We start from the raw sequence: 14,640 nt of genomic DNA, 5'->3' as shown, positions 1-14,640 counted from the left end.
ATCTTTTGCCAGCTTTAAAGAGTATCTTCATGTTTCATTTTCACTGGCACCCAGAAAAAAACAAATTAGTATGGCAGAGAGTATAAACCATAGAATAGACATTAGGCATGTACTTCGACACTGTCACCCACATATTACAACATCGATGATAATGATATCAAGTTTTTATATAGCACATTTCCAAACTGTAAACAATTTCAATGTACTTTACATTTTCATAAGCAAATCATGAAATAGTGCAAATTATATAATGACTTAAAATTACAATGCACTTTACAATACATATACCAGGACTCAACACAAAGTTGTTTTTTTTCTCTGGTGGCCCATTCGGGTCACTAAAATGGTCACAGAAGTTTGAAAAGGAAGGCCTACATTTACACCTTAAGTTCATATTACTGTATACACTTACGTGTATATGCCATATACAATGTATATCCTGTTGATTTTGGTTTCCCAAATTTTGTGAGTCAAGTGATATTTACGAAATTATCAACTTACAACACTATTGTCACCTGGGAACACATACATTGGGCATATGTCTCCACAGAGAAAAATTACCCTTCATACACACTTCACACTGCAAATAACTGTGACTATTTCAGAAACATCACACTTATAGTGGTGCACAGAATGCAATTTGAATCTCACAAATAGTCATGGTGATTATGTATACACACATAAAAAAATACCCTGGTTTTGCATTGTGACACAAATTGGGATGCAAGTACTCATGACTACTGGTGACTGTGTGAGTGGGCAAAGTAGGTGAAGGTGCTGTCAGCTGTTTAGTGTTTTGCCATTTCATCTGATCCCATCTCTGTTCTCTTATTGGTGAGAGTTCTTGGAAGACACGCACGGATTAATCCATTTCCTAACACTGGGGCCGGCAGGCTCACGACCACATCCATCTCTTTGAAGAGATGTGGGTCACTCTTTGTTGCTGAATCAGAGAGAAAATCTTCTTCCTGTGTAACACAGCAGTCCTCTATTTGTAAATTAGACTTATTAAAAAGATCCCACATGGAAGTTAGCTCGAGGGGGGGGGGGGGAGGGGGGATGAATGCCAAACCAAAAACATGCCACAATACTTAACATCATCATGAGGCGAGATCTCATCAAAGTTTCAGTGCTTTTGGGTTTTTTTTTTTTTGAGGATGCAAACTTGCTTTTTAATAGGCCCATAAAATCTGGTCAGAGTTCTCCTAAATTTCCACACACACACACGCACTCACACATAAGAAAAACAAATTATGGTCAAAAATCGATATCTATAAATATTTCCTGTCACAACTTTACTCTGTTAAATCTACAGACATTGAAGTCTACAAAACTGCAAAATAAATTATCTCCTTGAAACATAGGACACCTGATATTAGTTCCAAACTTGAGCATTTGATATATATTATTATATAACTTTTGTTCAAATTTCAATACCTGACAATGTAAAGAAATTTAGTACTTTTGGTTCTCATGAAGCAGATTCCTAGGGTCTTTTGTTTTGACCCATCATCTTTAGATGCCTTCAAATTTCCTTCATGCTTCAAAGCATTGAAACTTTAAAGTTTCACAAACCTGTATTAGTTAACACATTTTTAAACCTTGCCTGCTTTCATGAAACAGTGATGTTAGTTGTATTGTGTATTTTTACATGCACATTAGATGAATTGATGTTGTAGTGGCATCATAAGTTTCACATTTCCTTGCACAAACAAACACAATTTTATTTCTTTTGACATTATCTCCAAAATTGTTTCCTCCAAATCAAATTATTCTAGCATTTTGATGATTCAGGAATGATGACTTTAGAGAGAAAAGCGTCAAAGTAGCTGAATTCTTGACAACAGAATGATTTATGATGTTGTTTGGTGGAAAATTAATGTTGAATTTGATGACAATCATCACCTTACTTAATTTGCATGAGTGATTGTGAGTAACCAATGGTCTAAAACAAAACAGTTTAAACTTAAAAGTTCTGTAATTTTTTTATTTTCATCAGATTTTAGTAAACTATGTAAATGATGTGTGACACATTGTGGAAACTGGGCAGCTTCGAATGTTTCTACAGATAAATGGCACTATATATTAATGCTGTTTTATCTTTATCATCACCATTACAAAGTTTTATACTGTTCTGTTTGTTTGGGTTAATAATGTTTAATATATAGTCAACTCAGGGTTGAAATCAGAGTAGAGTTCCCTTGAATGCCCTTCTGACTTTCAATCGTATTTTATCTTTAGGGCCATTTGCAAATCTCTACTTCTGCCAAGATTTTCAGGCCAGGAGCTGCCCCCGACTGCTGTGACAGTGACTATGACTGGGATAAAATGGGAAATAGGGTACTAGGGTACACTATACAAAATAATCCATTGTGATTCACCAACTTTGGGAAGTTAAGCCAAGTATTGAAGGGAAAAAAGGAATATATCACTCATTGATGATGGCCCATCACTACAGAGTCCATGTGGTAACCGAGGCTTACTATGGGATCAGTCGACTTAGCAACAGCTAGAGCATCCTGTGTACTTTCCCTTTGATCATGAATTTCTGCACATGACAGGAGACTAAACAGGTCTATGTATAGCATTTTGCTGTAAATACAAGTCCTGTAATGTGATTGATTCTAGTCAGGTTGATAAGATACAGATTAATAATTTGCTTGATGAACTCCAAGAAATATGACAAAGTCTTTCCTCTTTGAAATGGATAGATACGAAAGTAGATTGATATTTCATATTTTGACAAAAACTGAAAAAGAGGGATCTACAGCCATATGGTTTGTAAAATTGACAGCAAAGATGTTAGCACTTTGTTTACTACCGATTTTGAAATACAGTCATACTTTGTCAGTTGTAGTTTTCGTTATAATCTTTATAGTGAATTAGCTGCATCCAGTTGACAAAAAGCACAACTACATGGGCAAGGTGAAAAAGTTGATAACTGATGTTTGTTTATTCCAATCAAACAAGGGGGTACCTATTGATTTTACGTTGTATATACCATCATTACAGATTCTATAACCAGCTGATTTGTAAAATCTACACAAACAATAAACAATTTTGTAACCTTTGATTTGTAAAACCTATGTGAACAATATAAGTGATTTGTTTACAGGTTTCCCTGGTGGGCATGTCCGTTTCATTTCCTCCTTTGTAGATTCTCAGTAAACTGCTACTTGGCCAAATACCATCTGGACACTCTCCCAGATTAGTGTATAACAATGAAACTGGGAATCGAGGGTTGAAGCTTTGGACTGTGAATTGAGTGTAGAGTTAGGAGAGGGGGTTCAAATAGGACAAGCGTAAAAGTGTTCACAATTCGGACTTAAGGTTAAACTTTAGACACTGTTGGGAAATGAGGTGGCTCAATTTAAAAAAAAAAAATGCCATGCTTTCCTAACTGATGATATTTAAATGCACGAAGAAAGAAAAATAAGCATACAACAAACTGAGAATCACTCTGCTCCTATCAAGGTGATTATGAAGAAATATCACAATGCTAATAAAGGGTTTACTGAGTGATATATTCTAGCACTACTGACTATGGGAAATTAAGTATGATAAATCTGGTAAAGTAGCTCCAATTTTTCAGCATGGAAACACTCAGCAGTGCCATTTTTAATTGAGAACTTGGGATATGGCTGTTTCATGTACGTCTCAGACTACATAATGGTATTGATAGAAACCAAATTCCATTCTTTTGCTTATTCTATGTGTAACTCCTCTATCATTATGTCTAATGTTCAAGTTCTTTTTGCGCTATCGAGGCATTTGAATCAACAAAAAAGTTGTTTCTATATAAAAACAAAAAGCAAAATATGTCATCTGCACATGAGACAAAACACATCTCTTACAGTATTATTCTAGACAATATAAAATCCCCAGATCATTGTAAAAACAGATCACTCAACCAATCATTAGAGAAGTTGCATTCATGTGTCCAAAAAAAAAAGGAGTTATTTCAGCCAAAGTGAGAACATCTCTGTGTGAGCATTATAACCACGACATGTATATGTTCATGAACAAGCTGCTCGCTTTTTTTTTTTCCAGATGGTTGACTGTTTCTTTTTCATGATGAAAAGTGCACAACATATGACAGCATCTTATTGGACTTTGTGACTAATCTTTCTGCTATACAGGCAAGAATAGTTAGGGTTAGATATGAGCACAACTTACATTCACTGTGTAATTGTCATTGATTATTTTTATGGCCTGCAAAGAGGGGTGTATCACATAAATTTTATTTCTGATTTTATTCAAACTTTGCTGTTCATTTAAAATCCACCATGCAAGGTATCTTGCCAACAAGATCTGATGTTCCTCTTCAAGTAAACATATTTGTTTATGATCTCTTCACACAACCTGCCATTGTAAAGATACTGAATGTAACCTTACTTCTATGTATCTCTCTCTCTCTCTCTCTCTCTTTTTTTTTTTTTTTTGGGGGGGGGGTTCATGCAAACACATTGAACAAAATCAAATCAATCAACGGAAAACATCTTTAAAATTCATTGATTACATAATCAGGAAACTGTAGTTTGCAAAGTGTACACACACACATGTACACAGAACACACTCTGCTGAAGTGCATCATCTAAACACGGTCTTCAGCTCATTATTTGTTTGGAACACAGGAACATTGATCTCTCACCTTTTTCTGTTCCTCCACGGAGCAATCCTTGCAAGGTCCAACTGTGATGATTGGGAAGGTTAATCCTTCGATAAAGTACCCTTGGTTAGTCCACTGAGTTTTGTTCACGTCGCAGGTTGCATATTACAGCTTTCCTTCATCTACAGGCAAAGATGCTGCTGATATCTGTTGTTTTGACATATGAAGAAGTAAACGACGACTTTTCAAAACCCATACACAGAAAAGCGCAGAGTCATTTACAGCTTTGCAAATGTTTGTGCCGTCCATGCACCCCAGAGAAGAACATAGAATCACACAAACTAGTTGCAAGGGAGCAGGTCCGCAGCTATGAGAACTAGACAGGGCTTGAGCAGTGCAGAGATGGGGGAAGCCAAAAACGAAACAATACGGAATTCTGCCCCCTTCCTCGCAGGGATTTTTTTGAGCGTAGGAGGGCTTCGGCAAAAAAACAGTCAGGCCGGCTGTGGTTGTAGCCTGTCCCAGTGCGTGCTGCTGGCAGCGCTGCGTTGAGACGTATTTCCTGATGCTCAGGCAGGATGACTCATGTAAAACACTCCAGAGCTGTCAGCGCGTTTACACTTCCTTGACGAGAGTGAGAAAGAGAAAAGGAGTGAGCAGGCTCGGAGTGGAAAAAGGCTTGGCTCTGAAAGGGTGGATTGAGGGAAAGGGGGGGGGGGTTAGAACAAAGTGAGTAAAGGAGAAGCAGGCTATTGAAAACTCCTGCAAAAGGAAGCAATCACCAAGTAAGACGTATGGTACATAGGCCCTATGATGCAGCATAAGAAAACGCTACAGATTTTATGTTAGCAAGGTATACAGTTTGAGCTTGCTGTTCATTTCATATTTGTCTCTTTTTTTCAATATTCCATCATAAACTCATAGTCAATACATGCTTGTATACTTGGTGTGACACCAGAGACCAACATCCAACACTGGGCTGTCATGAATAGCTCGTCTTGGAGAGTTGCAAGAACGTATGTGCACATTCCTATGAAGTGAAGAGAAAAATCATATAGCATGGTGTCAGGGCTCAACACTAACTTTTTTTCTCTCTAGTGGCTCAGCCATTTGGGCCACTAAAATCTTTGAATCTGAAGTTTTGGTGGCCCGAAATGAAAGGAAACATAACAATCAACATTGCCCAATCAGGCCACGAAATGATAGCCTTTTTAGAAATTTAGTGGCCCAATATCAAATTTTAGTGGACCCAGGCCACGCTAATGTTGAGCCCTGTGTGTATACACCTTTAGCTGCAGCACAACCACACAATACATTGAAGAGGGTCAATATGTTATCCTGTGATGGACTTGGTCTTATTTGACCATGCATCAATTGGATTGTCCCTGGTCTACAGACCACAGTACTGTACGATTCTTATGTTCACACTCAAGGCAATGACTCTTTTACCACTAAATATGTATTCATAATATAAAATGTAATATTGGTTGTAAAAACACTCATGATGATATTGATGATCATGATGATTACAGATTGTGAATGATTTGAATATTTTCAGCGATGACAACGATATATAAACAACAATCATGACTTAAATTTTATAAGGAGACTATTTTTTGGTCACGCTACTAACAAACATGATGCCACCAACACTTAGAATATAAGATTTCATCCATCATAACTTGATGAGTGCAGGTACAATATAAATGAAACAAATATCCTTGAAACGCCTGATTAAACCTGATTTGGAACCTGCGTTTACAAGCTTTGCTTTTGCGATTCCATCATATTTCACAAGTTATAGAGAATAGTCTTATGTACATTATGTATGCTGACACACTTTTTCTGTTCATGTCCCGACGTATGACATATTTTGTATCTTACTTGGTTTGTATTCTCTTTTTGGATGTATTTTGATGTCAAGTGAAATATGAAAATAAACGTGCTGGAACTGTTCACTGTGTCTCGAGTGCAAGACCAGTGCAGTTTCAGTTATTCAATTCAATACAAAATTTAAATCAAAAGTCTCGCAAATAGCTTGGCTTGAATCTTAGATAGAGTTTGAATGTTATCTTGAAATTCTCAGTTTGAAATATATATCCCAATACTGCTTTGCTAAATTTTTCTTCCATGCAATGCAATGTGTGTTCAAACTTTAAAAGTTGATGAAGCATGAACATTTCTTCTCAGTAATTGTTAGTAAGCAATAATATTTGAACTCAATAAATGTAATATGATAGACACAATTCCAGTCAGAACTACCTGTGCTGACAACCTGTGCATATAGGTTTAAAAATTAATCTCGAAAGAGCTAGGAGTCTAAAATGACCCAGAAATTCTAACTTTGTCCCTTACAAGCTGGCAAAGCCTCCGCCCGCTGCCCTGTGACTAAGTGATCAGGAGCTGAACACCTGTCGCTGACACGGGAGAGGCAAAGGATAAAATCCCGGGTCTCAAAGATGGCCTATATTCCCATGTTTCAAAGACTGAGCTTCATTTCACTTTCAAGCCCCTTGAATAAAACGGTGAGGTTATTTCCGGCTGGGTTCAAACAGCTTTAATCATGATCCGCATATGAAGAAGATTATCAGGAGTTACACACTTGTACCTGCGTAGCGTGGATTTAAGATCTGTTACAACAAGCTTTATGGCAGAGTGCAAAGGATTCACAACAAACCTCCATGTTATAAAAAAAAGAAGTTAAAATCAAAAGTCACTATAAAATAAATTAGAGCAAATTTTTATTTCAAAGGAGTGCAAAGGTTTCACAACAAAACTCCACATTATCAAAAAAAAAAGTTAAAATCGAAAGTCACTATAACTTAAATTAGAGCAAATTTTTATTTAAGAGATAGTGTACAAAAGAAGATATATGACACATTAGAGTATCTGTCCATAGATATTGTCATCTAAAAAGAAACACTCACTCAAACACAAGCAATCTTAAAAATTTTTCCACTCCTTTTTATTTTTTCATCTAAAAAGAAACACTCACCCAAACACCAAGCAATCTACAGAGTTTTTATTTTCATTCTCCCACTGCTTTGCTACATTGAATTTAATAGCAGAATCAGACAGTCTTCTTTCAAGGTCCTATACCCTAGTCAACAATGAATCCAGGGAACTAAAAACTCCCAAGTCCTCAAAGAAATTATGAAACAGTTCCAAGTGCACTTTCTTGAAATAGCAATTGAGTCACATACATTTGCTTGTTCCTTCCACATCTTGCTCCCCACCCCTTCCCCTTTCTCTCTCTCTCTCTCTCTCTCTCTCTCTCTCTCTCTCTGTCTCTCTGTATTTATGTTCATGATCCATACTATATTTTGTGAGCTTGGTATAAGTTGCAAAGTTTTTCGTGATTACTTTGAGGCCTTTATCTCACAAGTCTGAAAGGCTTGACTCTTAATATGACTAGTGTATTGCATATAAAATTGAAGCCAATACATGCTCTAAGAAATAAATACATAAAAACATAAATATATAAATGAATGAATAAATTCATAAGTAGATAAATGCTGGTTCCTATTCAATATATGCTCATTCCACAAATTTCATGCTGGTATTGTATACATGTTGACTATGATGTCACCATCAGCTTGTTTGCTAATTTGCTTTATTTTGGTATGACTCGGTAAGCCTACTCCACACTAATCCTGTTATTACCTCCGCCAAGGGAGGAGGTTATGTTTTCGTTACCGTTGGTTTGTGTGTTCTTTCGTTCGTTTGTTTGTCTGTGTGCAAAATAACTCAAAAAGTAGTTAACGGATTGGGATGAAACTTGCAGGAAAGGTTGAGAATGACACAAGTAACAAACGATTAACTTTTGGTAGTGATTCAAGAATTTTGGGGAAATTTATGAAGGATTTTTTATATTTTGCCAGGTAAGATCAATGAACTTGGGAGTTCAGGCTGCGCGTATTTGAGGTTTGCATGCGCGCACTAAAGTGCGTGCCCTAGTTTCTGCTAGGATGAGGCGCGCCGTGCAGCTGAGGGTTTATGACGTAACAAAGGCTTCTATATTGGGAAATCTGGCGACTTTCAGCACACAATGCTATAAGTACATATGGGTGGAAATCACTGATATCTCTATGGAAAAAACAAGATCAGTGGTGGAAATGAGCTGCATGCTTGGCGGAGGTCTGCGCTCTCAGAGTGCTTTTCTAGTTAGAGAATGTTGTGCTCATAAAGAAAAGGAAAAAAACGTGGTTTATACATCTTCCTGGTTTACATGATCATGGAAATTTGGAAATTAAAGGGAAGATAAACCCCAAGAGCAATGTGGATTGAGTGAAAGCAGCAACATTAGTGGAACACATCAGTGAAAGTTTGAGGAAAATCGGACAATCGATGCAAAAGTTATGACTTTTTAAAGTTTTGGTGTTGGAACCGCTGGATGAAGAGACTACTAGAGGATATGACGTATGAGTGGACAACAATACAAAGAAAATATAAAGGAAATTCAACAAAAATTCACTTTTCTGGAATCATGAAAGAGCAATGGACCAACCTCTTTCAGAAAGCAGGGGGAATAATTGCTACCCTTAACATATGTCAATATCAAGTTGATGGAATTTGTAATTTTCATGAAAAATGGATTTTTGTAGAATTTTCTTTATATTTTCTTAGTATTGTTGTCCACTCATACGTCATAACCTCTAGTAGTCTCCTCATCCAGCGGTTCCAACACCAAAACTTTAAAAATTCATAACTTTTGCATCGATTGTCCGATTTTCTTCAAACTTTCACTGATGTGTTCTACTAATGTTGCTGCTTTCACTCAATCCACATTGCTCTTGGGGTTTATCTTCCCTTTAAGTAATCAAATGCTTAAAAATGAACTGTTGTCAAGTTCCTTGGAAATACTTTGCACTGTCAAACCTTTATGTGATGATAAACGCAATGTGGCATTACACAACAACCAAAAGATATTTCCTAATATTTGTTCCACAGAAGAGTAAGCATGCATACTAATGACAAGATCTTCTATGAATGAATGATTGAATGTTGGCATTCTTGAAAGGAATGAGTCATAACATCGATGTTCATGGAGATCTTGCATTAAAGAAGGCCTACATCAAACATTGTAAACATTATCTTTCATAAAGGCATTTTTCCTTTTGTTTTGCATTTTTATGCCTACCTTCCTTTCCTTAAATTCTTGTTTGTTAGTTTGTTTGTTTGTCATACAGTACTATGACTATGACTTCTAAATGGTTGAACAAGATATGAAGATTGCAATTACCATCAGATTTGGCTCCCTGATATTCATATCTTTCATCTCTTGACATGAATTCTGAGGAAAATAACAGGAAATGAAGTTTGATCATAGATAGTTTGATAACAGATGAAATCTGATAAAGATTTCCAATTGAAAAAATATTTTGCAGGCAGGCACCTATGTCCTTATCATGTACTACAAACCCCAAAACACTGAATTGAGCTTGTATTTGATATCCTTCCTAAAGTGCAGATCTTCTGTCCCTTCAGATGCTAGTACAATGTTGCACTGTATATACAATATGTCAGTGCTATATGCGACATGTTTACATCATCAAAACATGTGTTGCATGTGTGTGCAACAGCCATACATTGTGAGACAAGAATTCATTTATTGTAAATGGCTACATTTAATTTTTTTTTTTTATTTATGGCTGTACAACTTTGTGTTGGTGCCTGTCATTTTAGACACTGTAGTACTGCTACAGGTGCATGTGCAGCTATATCTTTAACCCGTTGAGGACGAGTCCCAAGTATACTTGGGCAAGTGTCTACGGGAAATGCATGTTGCAGTAAAATCGGCCGTCCTCAATGAGTTAATATTTACGCTTAGACTACCTGTACGCCACATCAAGGCTCCACAAAGTCTGCATTTGTCTGGGATACTATTTGTTCCACCCTGAAAGTGTGAAGTCATCACCCAAGCTCCGTTGTCGGCAACTGGGGGAAATTATCAATTTTGGCTGTCACAACATTACGTAATGGAAACTGCTAAATTAGGATTGCTCTTCCAATGTGACTGGCTACATGTGCTGCAGCCCACAAACACATTTAACTGAGTGACAACACCTGCAAAGCAGGCCGCTTCATAAATACTTACCATCCAATCTTTTGCAGCCTGATGATTATGGCTACCTTGGGGTTAAACAGGACTCCTTATTAGAATATGACCTTACACCTTTGTGGGGTTTGAATGGAGATTAGCAGAGAAGACCGCATAGCATTGCACACAGTGTCCAAAATCTATGGCAAAGAAAATGTTAATGAATGGAGTAAAATTACACAGCTAAAATGGTAGAAGTCTTTAATATTCAAATACGACGTTATGTAGGAAGAATTTTTAAAGTTTCACATCTTCATAAGAGATTTGCTTTTGATTGCGATCATAAGGAAAATCAAGAAGTTAATGCAACTGCTTTTAATACCAGTCTTGACTTACAAAAAAATCTTTTCTACATGGCCCTATCTTTTAATCAAATCAAGCAAAGAGAATTGTATCTTTCACATAAAACATTATAGAGATGAATAGACTGTGAATTGTGATAGCGGGAGGAGTAAACTTTCACATTACTTGTATATTTTAGTACAAAAAAAAACAATGAAAACAGCTAAATTCAATTGTTCAAAATTCATTTCAACTGATGTCACTGTTGAATCTCTAACTAATACTATGTAAAATTATAAAATTCAATAATTTCATACCTTATTTACAATGTAATCAAACTCTTACAATTCTTTATGTTTTTATTCACTGTTAACCTGTAACAATTCTCCTCTTCTGTCTAATCTCATCCATAGTAAAGGCCTGCTAGGAACGGCAAACATTTTCTATTACCAGGAGGTAGGTACAGGAAGCAGTATCAATTCAGCCTAATTGATATCCACCTGTATTTTCCTTGTTCAACATTGCATGTTGTAACTGAATAATTTAATAGCAAATTAAAGTAGAGAAGCACTCTCAGAGTGCAGACCTCCACCAAATAGCTCATTTCCACCACTGATCTTGCTCTTCCATAGAGATCAGTGATTTCCACCTATAACAAACATTATATGCATGCTGAAATCGTCCGATTTCCCAATATAGAAACCTTTTGTTACATCATTAACGTGCAGCTGCACGGCGCGCCTTACCCTGACAGAAACTTGGGTTTGGCGTAATAATGTCAGAGGTAAAAATGTCAGAGATAAAAATGTCAGAAGTAAAAATGTCGGAAGTAAAAATGTCGAGGTAAAAATGTCGGAAGTAAAAATGTCAGAAGTAAAAATGTCAGAAGTAAAAATGTCAGAAGTAAAAATGTCAGAAGTAAAAATGTCAGAAGTCAACTTTACTCTGACATTTTTACCTGACATTTATATCTGACATTTTTACTTCTGACATTTTTACCTCTGACATTTTTACCTCTGACATTTATACCTCTGATATTTTTACCTCTGACATTTTTACTTCCGACATTTTTACCTCCAACATTTTTACCTCTGACATTTTTACCTGGCACCGAAACTAGAGCATGCACTTTAGTACGCATATGCAAACCTCATATAAAAGTTCATGACCCTACCTGCCAAAGTATTGAAAATCCTTCATAAAATCCATAAAAATTCTTGGATCACTAATGACCAAAATTTAATCATCTGTTTCTTGTGTTATTCTCAACCTTTCCTGTAAGTTTCATTTAAATCCATTTACAACTTTTTGAGTTATTTTGCACATAGACAAACAAACAAATGCCTATGAAAACATAACCTCCCATGGCGGAGTTAATAATTAGTTATTTGTTCATATCTGTTGTTTCGTTTTTTTTTAACAGAGACTTAATGATTTCTCTTAAACTGATACCATTGTGAGCCATTGGTGTGACTCATTTTAAAATTGTCCTTTGCACTCCTTGGTTGAGGTGAATAGACGTTTTGACTGCAGTTTGTGAATTATGCAATTCATTTACAGGCGACTCCTGTTAAAACATGAAGTCCGCTGGACCAGCAGTTTTCTTTTGCTATATCGGAATTTCATTACTATTACAGCAAAACAATGAAGTAAATTTTCAATTGTAAGTTGTAACAAGAGTTCCGTTATAACCATGTTTGTTATAAAGGGAGTACATTGTACTGTTAATCTAACAACACTGATTTTAGCTATATGTATAATATACATGTCTATATCTACTTCCCTCCATGATTTCTTTGTGTAATGATTAGTACAAGTGATAGAAACTACACCTCCATAAACAAATAGTGCCACGTGATTCACACACAAAGAGAGTCTGAATTTTGCACCGAAGAGGTCTCTTCAACTTCTGTACTTCGGTACTAATACACACACATTTCCATGTGTTCATGTTTTGTATCCCATCGCAACGTTTATACTGGTACTTGTAACATGGACCTGTACACATTTACTATAGTGGTTGACCCAAGTCAAAGGGCGGTAGCTAGCATGAAATCTCTGCAGCCGATTGGAAAGTACACGTGTAGCGACATCAGTCGAGCCGACATGCATTACACCGATCCCAACACATTCGTGTTTTACTGTTAGGGCCTACTGGTGGGTTCCAGCGTCCCGGGGGCGCGGGTTGGGACAAGTTTGTGATTATAATGCACAGCTTCTTAAGATTCTGGGGTTGGTTTCTTCATTTACCTTTCATGATCACTGGCACTGCTCCATCTACATTGCGGATTCAAGTTTACGTTGTGGCTTTTTTTTAGTACAGTGTAGGCCTACTGCCAGGGACCAAAACCGTTGTCCTCCGTAGCCCATCTGCTTGCCTGCCTTGGCCAGTTACTGGGCTGGACTGTTCACCCACTGCAGGCTAGCAGGAGTCCGATCCAGGCACGCACTTGAGTAAAAGTTCGGATCGTCCGCATGGAAGAAAACAGATCAGACGACTGTAATGAGGCTAGGCGAACAACTTGTTGTCCCAACCCGAACCAATCAGATTATTACCTTCTGTACATCGGAAAGTTTTTGGCCAATCAGGACTGGACTGAGGCAATAAAAGTTTCTTGTTTTTCACGCCGTGCTCAAAGTCTGAACAGAGCGTCACGTCCAATCAGTTTGAATCATGTGATGTGATGATACCACTGGATATGAAATCAAGTCGGACTGTACTAAGACGGAGTCGTGTGGGGGTGATTAAATAATTCTTCACACTGTGAAGAATGATTTAAATACCCCACGAGGGAGAAGTTTCTTTCAAGACAAGACAACAAAATGTTTGTTTTTCTTCCCACTTTTTCCTTTATTTTCTTTCTTTTTGCACAGGGGTCAAAGATTGAACATACAGTTAAATAGAATGCTATGAATCATTATTTTGATTGCTATGACAATGAAATTATAGTGGTGATGATGATGAATGCAATTATTAATCTCACTATAGCTATAATTCATTCATTCATTCATTCATTTTCATTTCAGCAAAGAGTACAAATAGGACCTATACATAACATACAATATGTAGCATGAAGAAAAGCAATATACATATCCTACATACATCAAAATGTGACATAAACACAATAAATCGAGGAGGCTATGGATGTATGCTATCTACTAAGCACATACATTTGATAAACCTAGGACTGAAAACAGTCTCGTTAAGTATTGTTACAAATATTCAATTTAATCTGGTGAAGGATATTTCTTTCAGATTCATAAGCAGTCGGTTCCATTCTTTAATTACAGGAAATGAACAGCTAAATTTCTTGATATTGATATGCGGCTTAGTAACTCAAAGCATTTATACACATTCCTTAAGCCACAAACAAATTCTTTAAATGCAAAATGTTTTAAAAATTCTCCATCCTGATGATGTGGAGGAGGGAGGGCATATGGAGGAGGAGAAGAAAATATATGTGACCGTGCATCACAAAACGAACAAAAAGTCACAGCCCTTGATTTTGCGTGAGGACCCCAAAAAGGTGAAACAGATCAACCAAAGTCAATCTTGAGTTTTTTCATACTTTCTGAAGGAACTATTCTTCATCTACATTATTCTTAAGTTTGGGGTCATAAAACCAATTGGAAAGTGTATTTTCAGCAG

At 36.6% G+C, this 14,640-nt stretch overlaps 1 long non-coding RNA gene across 2 annotated transcripts; it reads right to left on the bottom strand.

The window, feature by feature from the left end:
• Positions 1 to 846: 846 nt before the first annotated feature.
• On the bottom strand, positions 847 to 13,377 carry LOC140239458 (uncharacterized). Of its 2 annotated transcripts, none has more exons than XR_011901985.1 (3): positions 13,242 to 13,377; positions 4,652 to 5,233; positions 847 to 968 (listed from the first exon to the last, which is right to left on the bottom strand). It is a non-coding gene; the product is annotated as an uncharacterized lncRNA (long non-coding RNA). The 2 variants fall into 2 exon arrangements; XR_011901987.1 differs by lacking the exon at positions 13,242 to 13,377 and adding an exon at positions 9,852 to 9,866 and having other exon boundaries at positions 4,652 to 4,816.
• Positions 13,378 to 14,640: the final 1,263 nt, after the last annotated feature.

Source organism: Diadema setosum, chromosome 2 (genome assembly GCF_964275005.1).
Source record: "Diadema setosum chromosome 2, eeDiaSeto1, whole genome shotgun sequence".
Taxonomy (NCBI): domain Eukaryota; kingdom Metazoa; phylum Echinodermata; class Echinoidea; order Diadematoida; family Diadematidae; genus Diadema; species Diadema setosum.
This window is presented reverse-complemented; position numbering and strand designations above follow the sequence as displayed.